We start from the raw sequence: 15,010 nt of genomic DNA, 5'->3' as shown, positions 1-15,010 counted from the left end.
GATAACAAAAGGCAGGTTATCCATAGATAAGCGTTCACTTAGAGAAAGTGCTGCCACAGCGAAACCAAGTAAACCAAAGATGTGGGCACCTCAGGAGAAGTTCAGATGGAGCATCCCTGCCAGGCCTCACCTCCGAGGCCTCGCAAACCCTGTACAAAACCTAGGGCCTGTTACCAGCAGTGGCAATACCTTAGCACAGGGCTGCCCACTTACAGAACAAGTAATGCTGTCTTATTGCTAGTGCCACAGCAGCAGTAAAAAGACACAAGTGAAAGCAAAGCACCATTTTCTTATGTGTATCAGAAAGAGACAACTCGCAAGAACACAGTCCGTGACCTGAAGGGTTTGTTTTGTAAGTATCAAATCAGATGAAGAAGAGACGAAGAAGCCTTTGGCACAGAAAGACAAAATTTCTTGCTCAAACATCCAGGCCAAAGTTTTCTTGAGGTCTCCACGCAGTTTCCTTGTTGGACTCGGCATGTTCCTGCTCTGCTCATTGATGGTGAGACCACACACGGAGTGTTCAGCCTGGTGGCACATCCCTGGCTGAACTGAGTCCTGAAAGGACATGGCTGGCAAGGATCCATCGGGTCAAGGATCTTCTGCTATTCAAAAAAGTGGAAAAGAGCACCAGTATGTACTGCCAGGAGGAGGGCAGGAGAGTGTAGCTTTTCTGTGGGGAAAGACTAATATATTCCTTACGATTTTAAGTCCAGGTATCTTTAGGAATATCATATTAGAGAAACTAAGCACTTTGATGCATTTTTTTTCAAGAGTGAATAACCCTAAAGGATTTGTACCATTGCAATGTGTATGTATGAGGAATGTGTGCACGCAAACTGCATCTGTAAAAAAGCCTCTTCAAGACCTGGCTTACAAGGAAATTGTGAAGATACATTGGTAGTTTTGCCAGTGCAAATTGTGGTCACCTTCACCAGCAGGAAGAGGGCTGAGGATTTTTTTTTTTTTCAGGTAGCTAGCTGGGCAGTTAGTTGCAGTGGCATTTGGAGTGTTGTGTGCATGTGCAGTGAGCTTAACACTGCTAACTATGAGAGTATTTTTTATCTCTACTGGACTGTGGATGTGTGTTGGGGACAAAAATGGTCTGGTAGCCATCAGATGTGGGAGATGGGATTTGCCTCTTCATTTAGAAATGAGGAGCATTATGAAATTGTTAATTAAAAAGTGCATTCTCTGTTTCTAGCACTGTCTAATAGAACACTGGGTTCCTGTGGGGATACAAAGTAGCTTAGTGGCGTTCAAAGAAATGAGGCTAAAGGAAAAATGCAGTGATTAGAAAGAGGCAGTGTTTAGTTTAGAAGTTTGCGGCAACTTTTCTTTTGACAAAGCTGAAACCTGAAAATTACCACCTGTACCAAACAGAGCTTCTGAGGGTAGAACAAGGAAAAGCAGTTCAAATGGGGCTTCAACCAAAAATTCAAGGTCAGAATTTTTCCTCTGCTAAATGACAAAGATGTGCAAAGCAGCAGCAGTCCATTTTGTGGGCAGGTGATGACAGTTAAATGCAAAAACAGTGGTGCATCATCTCTAAAAAAGAAGCTACTTGGAAAACAAGAAAGCAGTGGACTAGGAGGAAAATCTGTTCAAGGATCCTCCTGTCTAGCAGTAACACTGAGGAAATGTTTCTGATTCATATAAACAGTAGAGACCTGGAGACCATACAAAAACAATACTATTTTGTGTTTCTTCACGTCAAATTGTTTCTAATTAAAGAAGATACTACTTTGTGTTTCTTCACGTCAAATTGTTTCTAATTAAAGAAGACTGGTCTGATTCTTTTCCTTGATCCACCTTTCCTCTGAATTTTGGAAGAGGCAGCTTTGTCTCCTTGGGGTCTCAGTTGGCAGCGGAGTCAGGTTGACTGACTTGCCTGAAGTCCCTTCCTCCTCTGGGTGTGCGACAGGACGGCGTGCAGTGCCATGCAGATACCTGTGGCAGCTCAGGCTTCCTTGCTGCAGCCTTAGTGCACTGCTCTGTGGTCTTGCTTAATTTTTCTGAAATGGGAAGCTCTGCTGCTGATCCTCTTGCTGCCCTTTTGTGCTTGCACTGTTCATGGTGTGTATCTGTTGTCTTGCCATTGTCAATGATAACACACTAGTGAATATATGTGCCAGTCCACATAGCTGACTTTCTTATCTATGACACCCAAAAATAGGCCACCTCGTTGTGTTTGTAAGCATTTACAGAAGGCACTGAGACAAAAAAAGAGGGAAGATAGGAAGGAAAAAAGCAAGCAAAATTTAGTTTAATTGTTTTTAGCTGTAAATCAAGCCCATTGTGTCAATGTGTTCATTCTTTTTAACTAGTACAAATTTGAATGGAAACTGGTGAATCTTTCAGAATTCATGTAGATTTTGATAGCACCGTGATTAAATAAATATCAATGATAATGATTTATTTGATCAAAAGAATAATCATTCAATTAGAGCAAAGAAAATCCAACCAGCCATACTCTCTGTGCAATAATTCAACAGCAGAGAGAATGTTATTACTTTCCTCTTTTGTCTCACAAGTTTCTTTGTTTAGTATCTGTGAGGCACACGAATATTGGTCTTGTATTATGTTTTTTTGTTTGTTTGTTTGTTTGTTTGTTTTTTTCCCAGCTAAACACAGGTATCTTCTATATTTCTTCTAAGTGTGAATATATTCTTTGGTTGTGAATTGGAGAAATTCCTTGCTTTTGTGCTTTGTTAATCGGCGCTTCATGTGGCCTGTGCATGCCCAGAAAGCACAGCAGGAAGCTATTTCAGAGTGGTGATGACTAGCTGAGCTTGATGGTGGCAGAGGTGTTGGTGGGAGAATCAGAGAATGAGACAGGGGAAGAAAAGCAGGGAAAGTGGAGAGAGGCAACAGGTTGGCTGGGAGAGCGGGTTTCATAGCTCGTGTTTGATATTTCTGCAGAGCCAGCACAATGGCTGTGAGCTGTTCAGGTGCTATTAACGTCTTGTGACATCAACTCTGCACATCTGAAATACCAGAGCCACTACTTGGCAGCATAAATTAGTCTTTGTTTCTTGTGGCTTCACTCTCAGCTTCCTATGGAAGTTTATACCAGCTAATGTTGTTCCCCCACGCTTGTTGATTAAAAACATGGCCAAGCACTCCTATTAAAAAAAAAAATAAAAAATGTGGTAATAGCTGTAACAGCAAGCCTGGCACAGACAGAGAAAAGCATGGGAGGATCTCCAACTCCCAAACCATGTATTTTGCTACAGAGAAGAATTGCAGCTCTCCAGAAAAGACACTGCTGGTAAGAAATAAGATAGTAAGAAATGTGCCAGTGCATTAAAGGGAAAACACCTCTGATAGCATGTGGACATGCTTTTAGTGTTCGTGACAGAGCTGAGCTTTAGCTTTATGCTGTTCATTTCGGGGCTGTCTCACAGCCCCAAAGCAGCTTTATCCTAAAACAGCCTCATCTGGAGTGGGTAACTGCTTGTGCACGGTGGTGTTTCTTGTGGCTACAGCCCCCGGGGTTTCCACTGTGAGCACTGCCAACCACCAGTGCCCGGCTCTGTGCTGGGAGGCACCCGGTAACTTACTGCCCTGAGAGTCTCATGCCCAAGAAAAAATACTCAGGTGCCTTCTAACTTGCAGTTATGTTGGTTTCGGTGTAAATCAGTGGGTTCTTGTCTCATCAGCCTGGGGGCTATGGACAGAAGCAACTGAAACAGCCTGTCTGCCCAGGGTGCGGGCAGAGCAGAGCTCAGGGCTGTGCTGGCTGTTGACTGGGGCTCCAGCTGCTGTTGAAGTGTAAATACAGTATTGTCCAGACTGAATTTCTCATTTTCTTTTTATATATATATATATGTATGTATATATATATATATTCATAGAACATTATTGTGTATCAACTTTGCTTATAAAAATACCAAGTATAATCTGAATATGTTATTTCTAACACATTTTTATTATTAAGTAGAATTCTGCTTAAAAAAAAAATTGTAGAAAATCGTAGTCTCTAAAAACGGAGCCTGAGTTGATGTCTTTCAACGCAGAAAGGCTTTCTTTAGCCTGTTAACTTTTAAAATAACTTCATAGTGTTTATTTGAACATAATCTCTCTTGTGCCCCAAGGCAATTTTACTTAACATTCAGCAACAAATTAAATTTATCATGTTAAAATCATGGCCTAATCAGGTGTAGCTGGCATGTGACAGATGGAAGATAGCGTAAAGCATGCTAAAAGTCATAGTGATGTTTTTAGCATGTGTTAATATTAGTGAATATAGTTTCTTCTTTGATATGAGAACAGCATGTTTCTAGTTTATTTATTACAGTCTTTTTGACAATTTCTGGTATGGATTCTTTCTATGCTTCTGTTTCTCAGTTTCCCCATAAAGAACTCTTTATCTATCTCAAAATGTAGATATTGTCTAGTCTTACCAAATCTCCTCATGGTGTATTTTTCAGAGAGTGAATGGATAGAGTGGTTACACTAGGTGTTGGTGCTGATAGAAGTATTTTAGCTGTTGTCAAATCAGTAAGTCCAGCTATAAATCATCTTCGCTGGAGGAGACTAACATTATTCAAACAAACATGCTGCACTTGCTATCTTCTTTAGCAGAATTCCTATTGTTTTCCCAAAGCCTTTTTTCTTTTTTCCTCTCTCTTTTTTTTTTTTCTTTTTTTCTCCACATTGTGTGTATAATAATCAAGCTGTTAATAACCACTGGTAATGTGAGCAGATTGCTGAAATTTCCACTGTGCTGTGCAAGGGCCACAGGCAGAGCCATGGAGCGGCGGGGTCTCATCTTTCTGCAGTACAGCACCAGGCCCAGGTCCACTGAGTGACGCTGGCGTTGCAGGGAAGTCCTCCAGCCTGGAGCCTGGTGTGAGGTGCTGTAGGTTACCTCCGGGTAACTGGGTGTTACCCAGTATGGGTGACTAACTGAGCTCTGGTACAATCACATGTGTTGCAGTTTTTTCTCCTTTATAATTCGTGTGAATGCCAGCCAGGCCCATTAGGGCAGCGCTTTCCAGCTGGGCCTGCATGAGGGCAGCTTAACACCGGGGTCAGCTGGCCTGAGACGCGAGCCACAGGCTGTGGGCCACCCAGCTCTCCAGCACGTGCCTTTGGCAGGGATTTTAAGGGAACTGATTTTCCCTCCACTTTGGTCTTCCCTTACTCACATCAGTCACTAAAAAAATGTACACGGCTCGTTTGAAGGCTTAGCCAGTCTTGGCATTTGTACTCACGCTGACAAAACGCTGGTCCGTGCAGAGCATTGGAGGAACATTGTTCTGACAGCCCGTGGAGGTCTGTGTTCCCAAACGCTCCCGGTTAACGCAGCACGGGCTGTGCTCTGCCCCTGGCTCCCCGTGCTGCTGCCGGGCCTGTGGTGCTCCCCGCGGCCTGAGTGCCCCCAGCGCCTCGCTGCCCCCGCACCGCTTCGCCAGCAGGAGCCGCATGCAGGGGGAGAATTGTAGAATCATAGAATGGCCTGGGTTGAAAAGGACCTTAGATATCATATGGGTTCAAGTCCCCTGCTGTGGGCAGGGTTGCCAACCACTACAGCAGGCTGCCCAGAGCCGCATCCAGCCTGGCCTTGAAGGCCTTCAGGGATGGGGCATCCACAGCCTCTCTGGGCAACCTGTTCCAGTGCCTCACCACCCTCTGAGTGAAAACATTCCTCCTAATTTCTAACCTAAATCTCCCCGTCTCAGTTTAAAACCATTCCCTCTTGTCCTGTCACTATCAACACATATAAACAGGCGTTCCCCCTCCTGTTTATATGCTCCCTTCAAGTACTAGAAGGCCACAATGAGGTCTCCCCAGAGCCTTCTCTTTTCCAAGCTAAACAAGCCCAGTTCCCTCAACCTTTCTGCATAGGAGATGTGTTCCAGCCCTCTGATCATCTTAATGGCCCTCCTCTGGACCCATTCCAAGAGCTCCACATCCTTCTTGTGCTGGGGGCCCCAGGCCTGCATGCAGTGTTTCAGGTGGGGTCTCACAAGTGCAGAGGGGGACAATCGCCTCCCTCTCCCTGCTGCCCACCCCTTTTTTAATGCAGCCCAGAACATAGTTGGCTGCAAGCTTGCACTGATGGCTCGTGTCCCAGCAGGACCCCCAAGTCCTTCTCTGCAGAGCTGTTCTCAAGTTCTTCTTCTCCCAGTCTGTATAAATACCTGGGATCGCACCAGCCCAAGTGCAGCACCTTGCACTTGGCCTTGTTGAACCTCATTAGGTTCTCATGGGCCCACTTCTCCAGCCTGTCCAGGTTCCTCTGGATGGCATCCCTTCCCTCTCTTGTATCGACTGCACCATTCAGCTTGGTTTCATAAGAAGTGACTTTTGCAGGAATTATGCTAGCAACTGGTGCTAAAAGGGGGAAATAAAAATCCCTCTGAGGCAGGCCACATGCACGTGTACTCTTGACACAAAAGGGGGTCTTCGTGAAGACACTTTGAGAGTAGCACGGTGGTGTGATAGCGCTCTTGATTTTTGTTACGTTAATGTCAGCTGCTAATGAGGCTATTCCTATAGCAATCATTTATCTTGGGGAAAAAAAAAAAAAAAAGAAGAAATATTTCCTGAAAAGCCAGCAGTAAATAAAAACGAACCTCATCCACTAGTCCTAGTTTCATTGTCCTGGGGAATTTAGTTTCTTAAGATAAAGAAAATCAAAGCAGAATGTGGAAATACAAAATAAGCATGCCAGAAATCCCTGGAGAAGACAATGTGAGTTACAAAGGAAAATTATGAGCAGAAACTAAACCATCTCATAAAATATTGAGTGTTAAGTAATACGTAGTATGTAAAGAACTAAGAAAAACACTTTGAGCATATTTGTGGATGTTTTCTGTTTATAAAGAAAGTGAAAGACTTAAAAGCAGTACCCACAATGCCTCATGCTGACAGGTGAATAATTTTGAATGATTTTTATTAATTATAACTAATTTTCCAACAGCAAAAGGAGGTCAATTGATACCTTAGTATTCTCTAGACTTGCTTTGTTATACTACTTGCTTTTTTTTTTCTTTTTGTTATACTGTTTTGCTTATATTATACTAGTTAATTGCAGACCCTTGAATTTGTGCCTTTGTCTTTCACCAAAAAACCCCATACCATGTCATTAAAATAGTGATTTTGGGCCCATATCCCTGTCACAGTGCACTCTAGCTTTCTTTGTCTTAGCTTGCTCAGTCCAAAAAAACAACCAAACAACTACAATAGATTGATATAGATACTACAGATTTGTAATGAATCTTTGTTAGCTCACTTATTAGCTAACTGATAGCTTTCTCCCTTTACTTTCTCCTTTTAAAAGGAATGTTTTCTGTCATTTCTGTTGTTGCTTGAGACTGGCGGTACCATGTTCACTCTTTTACTTGATGAGTTGCTGAGTTGAACTATCTTTTCTAACGCCTCATTCTTATAACAGAGAACTTATATGGGGCTGAATATAGCCCATTTGATCAGACAAAGCATCAAATGAACACTTTTCTCCCATGTTTTTTACTGCAAGAAGAGTGGCTGCGTGTTTCAGGTTGGTTGTGGGGTGCCGGTGTATTTACAGGTGCTGCAGAAACTCTGGTATTCATGCCACTGTCCTCAGGCCCACATGGCAAACGTGGGCTCGGCTAACTTGAGGCATGGAAGAAGTAAAACACAGTGCATGCCATTGTCAGATCTTAATTACTGGCAATCTTATCCTCCTGCGCCCATTGTGCAATTAACACTCCCTGCTAAAACGTTACTCTGTAGGCCAGTAACAGCAATGAAACAACCTAGCATGGATGATGGAGCAGTTATCTGGTGAGCACAAATCCAGGTGGCTCTCTGTGAGTACAGGTGGCCCTGCAGTGACCAGCCACAGCCCTCGCCCACAAGTAAGTGTGACAGTGAAGAGTCAGCTAAGCAAGAACCTGTCTTTCTTCTCATGCTAGTTCCCAGCCTGGACTTTCTTATTTCAGCTGGGATGTTGGGCCCTATCAACCACTGGGGTCAGCTGCTGGCAGAACAATGCAGAAAGTGGAAAAGGAGGAGCAATATATTTCATCTGCCTGGCATGGGAGGGCTGAATAGAGTGTTTTTTTTAGCCAAAGCCCAAGTCCAAGGGAGAAATCTTGGAGCAGCTCCTGGCAGGCAAGTGCTGTCCCAATACAGCCTGCTAACAGCAGGAGCACCCCAGCTGGGAAAGGTCACCCCTACCGCCCCCAGACCAGGAGTGAACCTGCGGAAAGATCAGCAGTAAAGGTCATGTGTTGCTGATGTATGACAACTGGTAAAGAGCAGGTTAAAAATGTTGAGCTCTGTCACTTCTAGGGCACAGTGAGCTGCCTACGGTGTAAGCTGGTGTGGCTCTCCTGGGTTTTGATTAATTATTTTGGTCATTCATTCAGTGAAATATTTGCAGTGCAGTGCAGTGAACTGAAATGACCTAGAAATAATTCCCTAACAGAACCTGACACTCTGGCTTATATCCAGAGAGAGCTTTACTGTTCTAGTCTTAGCAAGTTATTGTTCACTGTATCTTTTATTGGTTTGCACTTATCCTTTTACTCATTACTTCATGCTCATGCTTCAATCCCAGGTTGCTTTATATACATGAGCAAATATGTAGTGACTCCATCCTTGGATGTTGTGTGTGTTGCGACAGACATTGCACTTGAAGAGCTCTGGAGGACAGAGGCACAGCCACGGCAGCAGGAATCGCAGCTGCTCTTCAACAGTCAATGCTGGCAGCAGCAGGGCCTCAGGCACGAATGTGTGCTGCTGCATCCCCCTGATGCCAAACACCCAGGTACTGCTCCAAGGGGATTGCTGCCTGGGGTTGCTGACTGGTTAAAGAAGAAACAGAACCCTTCATGTAGCCAAAATGACCCTGCCTAGGAGCCCACTCTTCTGCCCCTCCTGGCATTTTGGCCCCAGGACACGTGGTGTCTGCCTGGTTTGCCCCCCGAGATCCTCAGACATTCACCAGGAACAAGTAGTCGTGGACACGGCAAAATGTTTGTGGTGTAGTAATTTGTTTTTAAGTTGTCAGTTTTGGCCATTTTCTGCTCAGTGGTCCTTTATAATGTTTATAAACACTTCTTAGCTATTTATCTATGAAGTCAAGTAAGGCAGATATCCCAATATGACTAAAGCACCATTGCTGGCAAAACACATTAATTGTTGTCCTTGTGACATTGCCTCATGCACCGTGTCCTCCTCTTGGGCAGTGCTGGACACATTTAGCACCATCATGTACTTATGACTCACAAATAACTCACCACATTACTTCAGCCTCTTTGACATTTAAGATAGGAACTGTATATTTGCCTTATTTGCCATAATCTTAATGTGAGACCATTTACACACCCAGGAAAACAAAACAAAACAAAACAAACAAACAAATGTTAGATTGAAAAATAATATAAATTCTCCCCCACTAACTCATAAACTTTAAAATAGGGGGGCAATTTTTGAATGAATGCAGTTGCAATGTGTGCATGCACATTGGTAGGGGTTGGTAGTGGGCATTGCTGGTTCCCTCTGCTGTAACCTGGCTGATGGATGGTGGTGTTTTAAGAAGAGCTCGTGGGCTGTGGAGCTGCTAGAGCTAGTGACCTAAGTGTCTGATCAGAAAACAGAATGAAAATGCAGCAATCGAGATATGCGGCCCCCCAAAAATGAATTGGATTTTGTTCTGTGAAAATAGGAAAAAAAATAATCTCGATGTCCATAAAATGTCAGCAGAAAAGACCGGCAGGATTACTGCCTGGCCTCAACTTCTTCCCGTATAGAGGAAGATGTAAGATGTGGCAATAGTTGCATCAGCATCAGAAGAGTAATCTCTGTAGAGTGATTCAAGTTATTTTTCACTTTACCCTCTCTATTTTCTCTTTGTTTTCTGATCCACCTGGTCTCTCTCGTTCATTTTTATATTTAATTCACAACAAGAGAAGAAGTAAGGCTGACATAGACTAGGAAAAAAAAAAAGGAAAAGTTGCACGTGGGTAGAAACATGACATTCTTATCTGCTTTATTTCAAACAGCTTTCTACTCAGTTGGTGCCACTTGTCATAAAAATAATCTTGTCTGCTGCTCTTTTCATCCTTGTCATCACTTTTTTATTGATTCCTGTACTGAAGGGCTGCTTTGTCTTCCTGGAGGAGATGTGAATTACACCTGCCCCACCACAGCCGCTGTGCAGTCACTGTGGCTGGCTGGGAGAAGACCCGAAGGAGCAGCAAAGCGATGGGTGATGATCAGAAGGTGCTGCAGAAATTACTGCTGCCCATCTCTTCCACGGCAGCAGAGGGCTAAGTGGCCATGCGTAGTGTACGTACGTGCTTTTTTTTTTTTTTTTCCTTCCCATGATTTATGGCCCTGAGTAGTATGAGAAGTTGGGAAAAAAAAAGATGAAAAAAGTAGAAAGAACACAGACTCTTACACGCCTGGAGCCTTCCTTCTTGTTCTGATGAGTGACCAGTGAGACTGGTTGAGCTGTGGTAGCTTGGGTGACTTACAAGCTCCTAGGTAGCAGCTACAGCTTCAGTTAATGCTTAGCTCTGAGCTGAGCAGCCCAGGTTCGTGGGCAATAAGCCTTTCACGCTGAGCTCCTCACCAAGTCCGTCTGTTTGTAGGTAGGCATCCACCGGGCTTCTTTACTGTGCCCCTTCCCTGGAGTGGCTGGGTCGAGCTGTGGCTGTCCGGCAGGCTGAGTGCCACCCGCTGCTGCGCCTGGCTGGCTTCAGTGGTGGCTGCCAAAGGCAGGTGAAGGTGCTTGGAGCTGCTGCTGCATGCTTGCGGCCAGCCTAGGGTGAGACTGTGCACACCTGGACACGGCTGTGCCTCTGGGCTGTAGCTCCCATCCCAGCTCCTCCTCCCTGGAGAACCAGTCAACGGTGGGAGCTGCGTAATTGTAATAGTTAATTGTAATAATGCTATTGTGTCCTGGGCAGAACAGAGCAGAAATAAGCAGGCTTAAAACAAACAAAAAAAAACCCCAAGAGCGACATGGTGTTATTTTAGAATAAAAGCACATGTAGCTGAACTAATACTCCTGACGAACAAGGACATGGCTTTCTCTCAGGGCATCCTGCAGTCCTGTAGGGAAGAAGTGACCTTATTTGCATTTTTCTTGTTGAATTGCTGTCGGGATTTTTGCAGCACGGCAAGAGAAAATTCCTCCAGGAGAACATGGAAATATCACAGCACTAACGCAATATCTTTCAACCAGGTTCCTTTTCTTCAGCCATTCTTTGCCCCTTACATTGCCATCTGGACAACCACCCAGCTCTGAACAGTGCGTCTCCTTCTCTCCAATGCAACTCCTTTTTTCTTACAACATACTCTGAAATACATAAATAAACCTTAAATCTTAATGCCCATGAAATAAACCTTAAGGATGATTTAAATTTTTATCTCTATTTCAAAACCGTTGAGGTTGCTCCTTCACCCTTTTCCAGAAATAATAAACTATAATAAACTGTGGTCTTCCCTACATGCTTCTGCCCTCCCCAGCCCTTTTTTTTTTTTTTTTTTTGAAAGCAGAGCAAGGAACTTCCCTTCCCTTCTACTTGCACATTTGAGTGCTCCTTTTTCAGGGCAGCATTTTGAATTTGAAGCTTATGATTTTGGACGCTTCTATCAGGAACATTTTCAGCTCTAATCATGTTCTCTAAATTGCTCTGACTCTTTCCCAGCATGATGTCCAATTTTCTATTTAGATAATTAAATTCAGAGCATAGGAGCATTCAGCTCTTTAGCAAAGGTATTGCATTAGACCCAGATGTAAGACAAACTGCTGTGGAACTCGCATGACATAGTCTCTGATTACGTCAACTGATAGAGAGAAAAAATGACTTTTGTCGCAGTATCTCCATCTCTGTTTAGCATAATGCCCCAGCCCATTGGCTTCATCTTGGTGTCAGCAGAGGCTTAGAAATCAGTGACTTCAGGTGCTGCAGTTCACACCCCCGTGTACCAGCTGAAAGGTCCAGCAGACATGGGCATGGCTGTAATTACCCAAAGGTCCCTCTCTCCTTAGGGACAGCAGTGTTATGAGGGCTTGCAGGTGCCCAGCAAGCCCCAAAGCCCTGCCTGCCACCAGTATGGGGTCAGAGTGCTGCAGAGGGATCCACTCACAGATCACATCACTCTAAAACGTTTGACATTTAACCACTTTTATGCTTCTCTGTCTAACAGTGCCTCCAGTGTGGAGGTGTGTCTACACCAGCTGCCCTGCTTCCTCTCCTGCCTGCCTGTTGGAGTAATATATGTGATATAGATGCTAGGTCTCAATTCATCAGGTGGTTAAACACCAGCTGGAATTCCTGCCAACCACAGGGAATTTAACAAAATTAAACCTATACTCAGACTTTTCAGACTACGAGGCAAAACTGATTAAGTTTCAGAAATTAAATTCTTTTTTTTTAATGTGATTTTTTTTAGCTGCTGTTTGAGTTGGTAAAATAATATATATATATTTATTTTTATTTTTATTTTTTAAATTGTAGAGTAAGAACTTACTGACCATCTCTCTTCAGTTAGAACCAACAGTGAGTATGGGAGAGGCAGAGATGCAACTCTGAAATCAACATGATGCTGCTTGCTCTTCTGCTGCAGACCATGCATCAAGAACAGTCACCTTATACAGTAAGCTTATAATTTGTGCACATACCTACTGAGTTATAGTAATAGCATTATAGATCAATTGTACACATCACAAATATAATACAGCTCTTGATATTTAAAAATGATACCCAAAACATTTAGAACTTGCTTCACAGAAAGTAATTTAACACACGTGGGTTTTGTCCAATGAAAGACTGCATAATTCTGAATTTAATGTATAATATAACCTTTATTCTTTTTCCTCTAAACTCTTGGAAACTTACATAACAATCGTGCTTTAATTATGACACCATTTATAGACATTTAAAATGCATCTTAATTTATAAATATTTTACATTTGGTCCATAGAACAGGTTGCAATTTACTAAATAATACTGTACTCTTTTAAACAGGCTCTGTATATATTTTTGAATATGTATATATTACATATATATTTTTATATAGAGATAGATTTGCTTGGTGTTCAGATAATTCCTTATTGCAAAAAGCATATATGATCATACAATAATCTTTTCTTTCAGGGCAAGTACTACAAAAAAGATACAGCTATTCACAGTTTACACACAGTAGTTCTACAACACTATTTTGTGCTATATGATAAGTTTGTACAGCTTTTTGCTAAAGAGCAGGTCTGTCAAACATCTGTCATAATTGTTTACAATCAAACATTAAATACTGCATTTTTCTTAGAACAACATGGGACTTGATTACATTAAACAATAAAGTTGGAATTTTTATCCTTAGTCTAATGAAATTCACAATTATAATGTGCATGTATCATGTATAATGGGTGTGTAGGATGTATGTTTTTTCTCTAAATCCCAAAGACTTACAGGACTTCTGCATTTCATCTATAGACACTTAGGATGCAGCTTAGATCTCATAGTATTTTACAATTGATCTATGTATGAAACAGTTTAGAATCTACCAAACATACTCTGAGATTTTATGATGTAGTTTGAAATACAAGTGTATTATATATATTATTTCTACAATAATGTGCTTGACATTCTGAGAATAATACCTTATTGCAAGAACATGTTTGTCACCTTCAGACAAAAACAACGAAAAACCCAACATTCACAGTTAACATGTTTTTCACGTAGTAGTTCTACATAAATTGTGCTATCTAACATTGTACGTTGCACAAAAATTTGCTGAAAAGCATGTTTCATTGCACAGTTCTGTCACAGTCATTTACAATCAAACATCAAATACTGCATTTTCCGTAGTCCTTTGTGTCTGTCATATAGCTGCCAAACAAGAAATGCCATATGGGACTAACTGCATTTTCCACACAGGGCAAAACTTCCATTAGCTGAATGGGGTTTCTAGCTATGTGGCAAATGCAGATGGAGCCCAGAGTAGAAATTTTTATATTATTGAAATAGTTTTCCCTCCTGCCTTCATCACCACAAATAATATGTAAATAAAAATAAGACTGTTTTCAAAGTGCTAATGATCCATATTTTATAATTTGCTTATTTCAAACTGTTCAAGTCCTGTAATAGATTAAAAAGGACAGTTGTGAAATTAAACCCTAAATTAGAATTACAAGTATGAGCTTCAATCTTTAAGCCATTGTTTTGGCTTCTATTTTGGTGGCGATGCAATAATAGTGTAATAATAACAGCATAATAAAAGCTCAAGTACTCTGAGCTTGAATTGCAAATACTTTGCCTTTTTATTTATTTATTTATTATTTTTTTCTGGGAATATTCAAAGAGCTCTTAAGAACTGGATATTACTTCTCATTTTGCTAAAAAAGTTAGAAGTCACATTTTTGGCCTCTAACATCTGTAATTCATATAGTATTGATTCACAGAGATAGATTCTTTTTATAAGACACAGTATATATTTTCAAAAGAAATTCACAATCTTATGTGAAAGTTATCCTGAAAGGCTAAGCACAGGTAGTGTTTACAGCCATTCTATGCTGTATTACTACAAATTGCCATAAAACTTGATTTGTAGTAGGAATGTTTGTAAAGGCTGCATCTACTGTGACTAAGTTAATTGAAAGAAGTCTCTTCCCCCTCAAATGGCCTTGACCAGAACAAATTTTAAGGGCAGACTTTTTCATTGGAAATCACTTGGTTACAAAATACTTCGTTCTTTGTACAAAACAATTCCAAACTTAATTTTACTCCTGCAAAGTCAGAAATAACAGTCTTGGGATTCAGCGGTAAGAAATATTGATAAACTACTAAAAATCAGTAGCACAAAACCTCAAATAGTCGTGCTAAAAGGTAGATTAAAAAGGTCTTGCACATCAATTTACAAATTCCAAGATATGCAACTATTATTGTGAAAGGATAAAAACATTAACAGTCCGTGGATTGCCAGTGAACACAAAATACTGTCAACATCTGAGCTTGCGCAATGGTTGGATCATACCCATGGCGATTCCCTTATAGTGGAG

At 41.7% G+C, this 15,010-nt stretch overlaps 1 long non-coding RNA gene across 1 annotated transcript; it reads left to right on the top strand.

Moving 5' to 3' along the window:
* The first annotated feature begins 7,479 nt into the window (after positions 1–7,479).
* On the top strand, positions 7,480–12,836 carry LOC140003586 (uncharacterized). Its single transcript, XR_011812478.1, has 3 exons — positions 7,480–8,767; positions 10,101–10,290; positions 12,471–12,836. It is a non-coding gene; the product is annotated as an uncharacterized lncRNA (long non-coding RNA).
* Positions 12,837–15,010: the final 2,174 nt, after the last annotated feature.

Source organism: Anas platyrhynchos, chromosome 13 (assembly GCF_047663525.1).
Source record: "Anas platyrhynchos isolate ZD024472 breed Pekin duck chromosome 13, IASCAAS_PekinDuck_T2T, whole genome shotgun sequence".
In the NCBI taxonomy this organism is placed as follows: Eukaryota; Metazoa; Chordata; class Aves; order Anseriformes; family Anatidae; genus Anas; species Anas platyrhynchos.
Note: the sequence above shows the minus strand (reverse complement) of the source record. Positions and strands in the feature narration are given on the sequence as shown.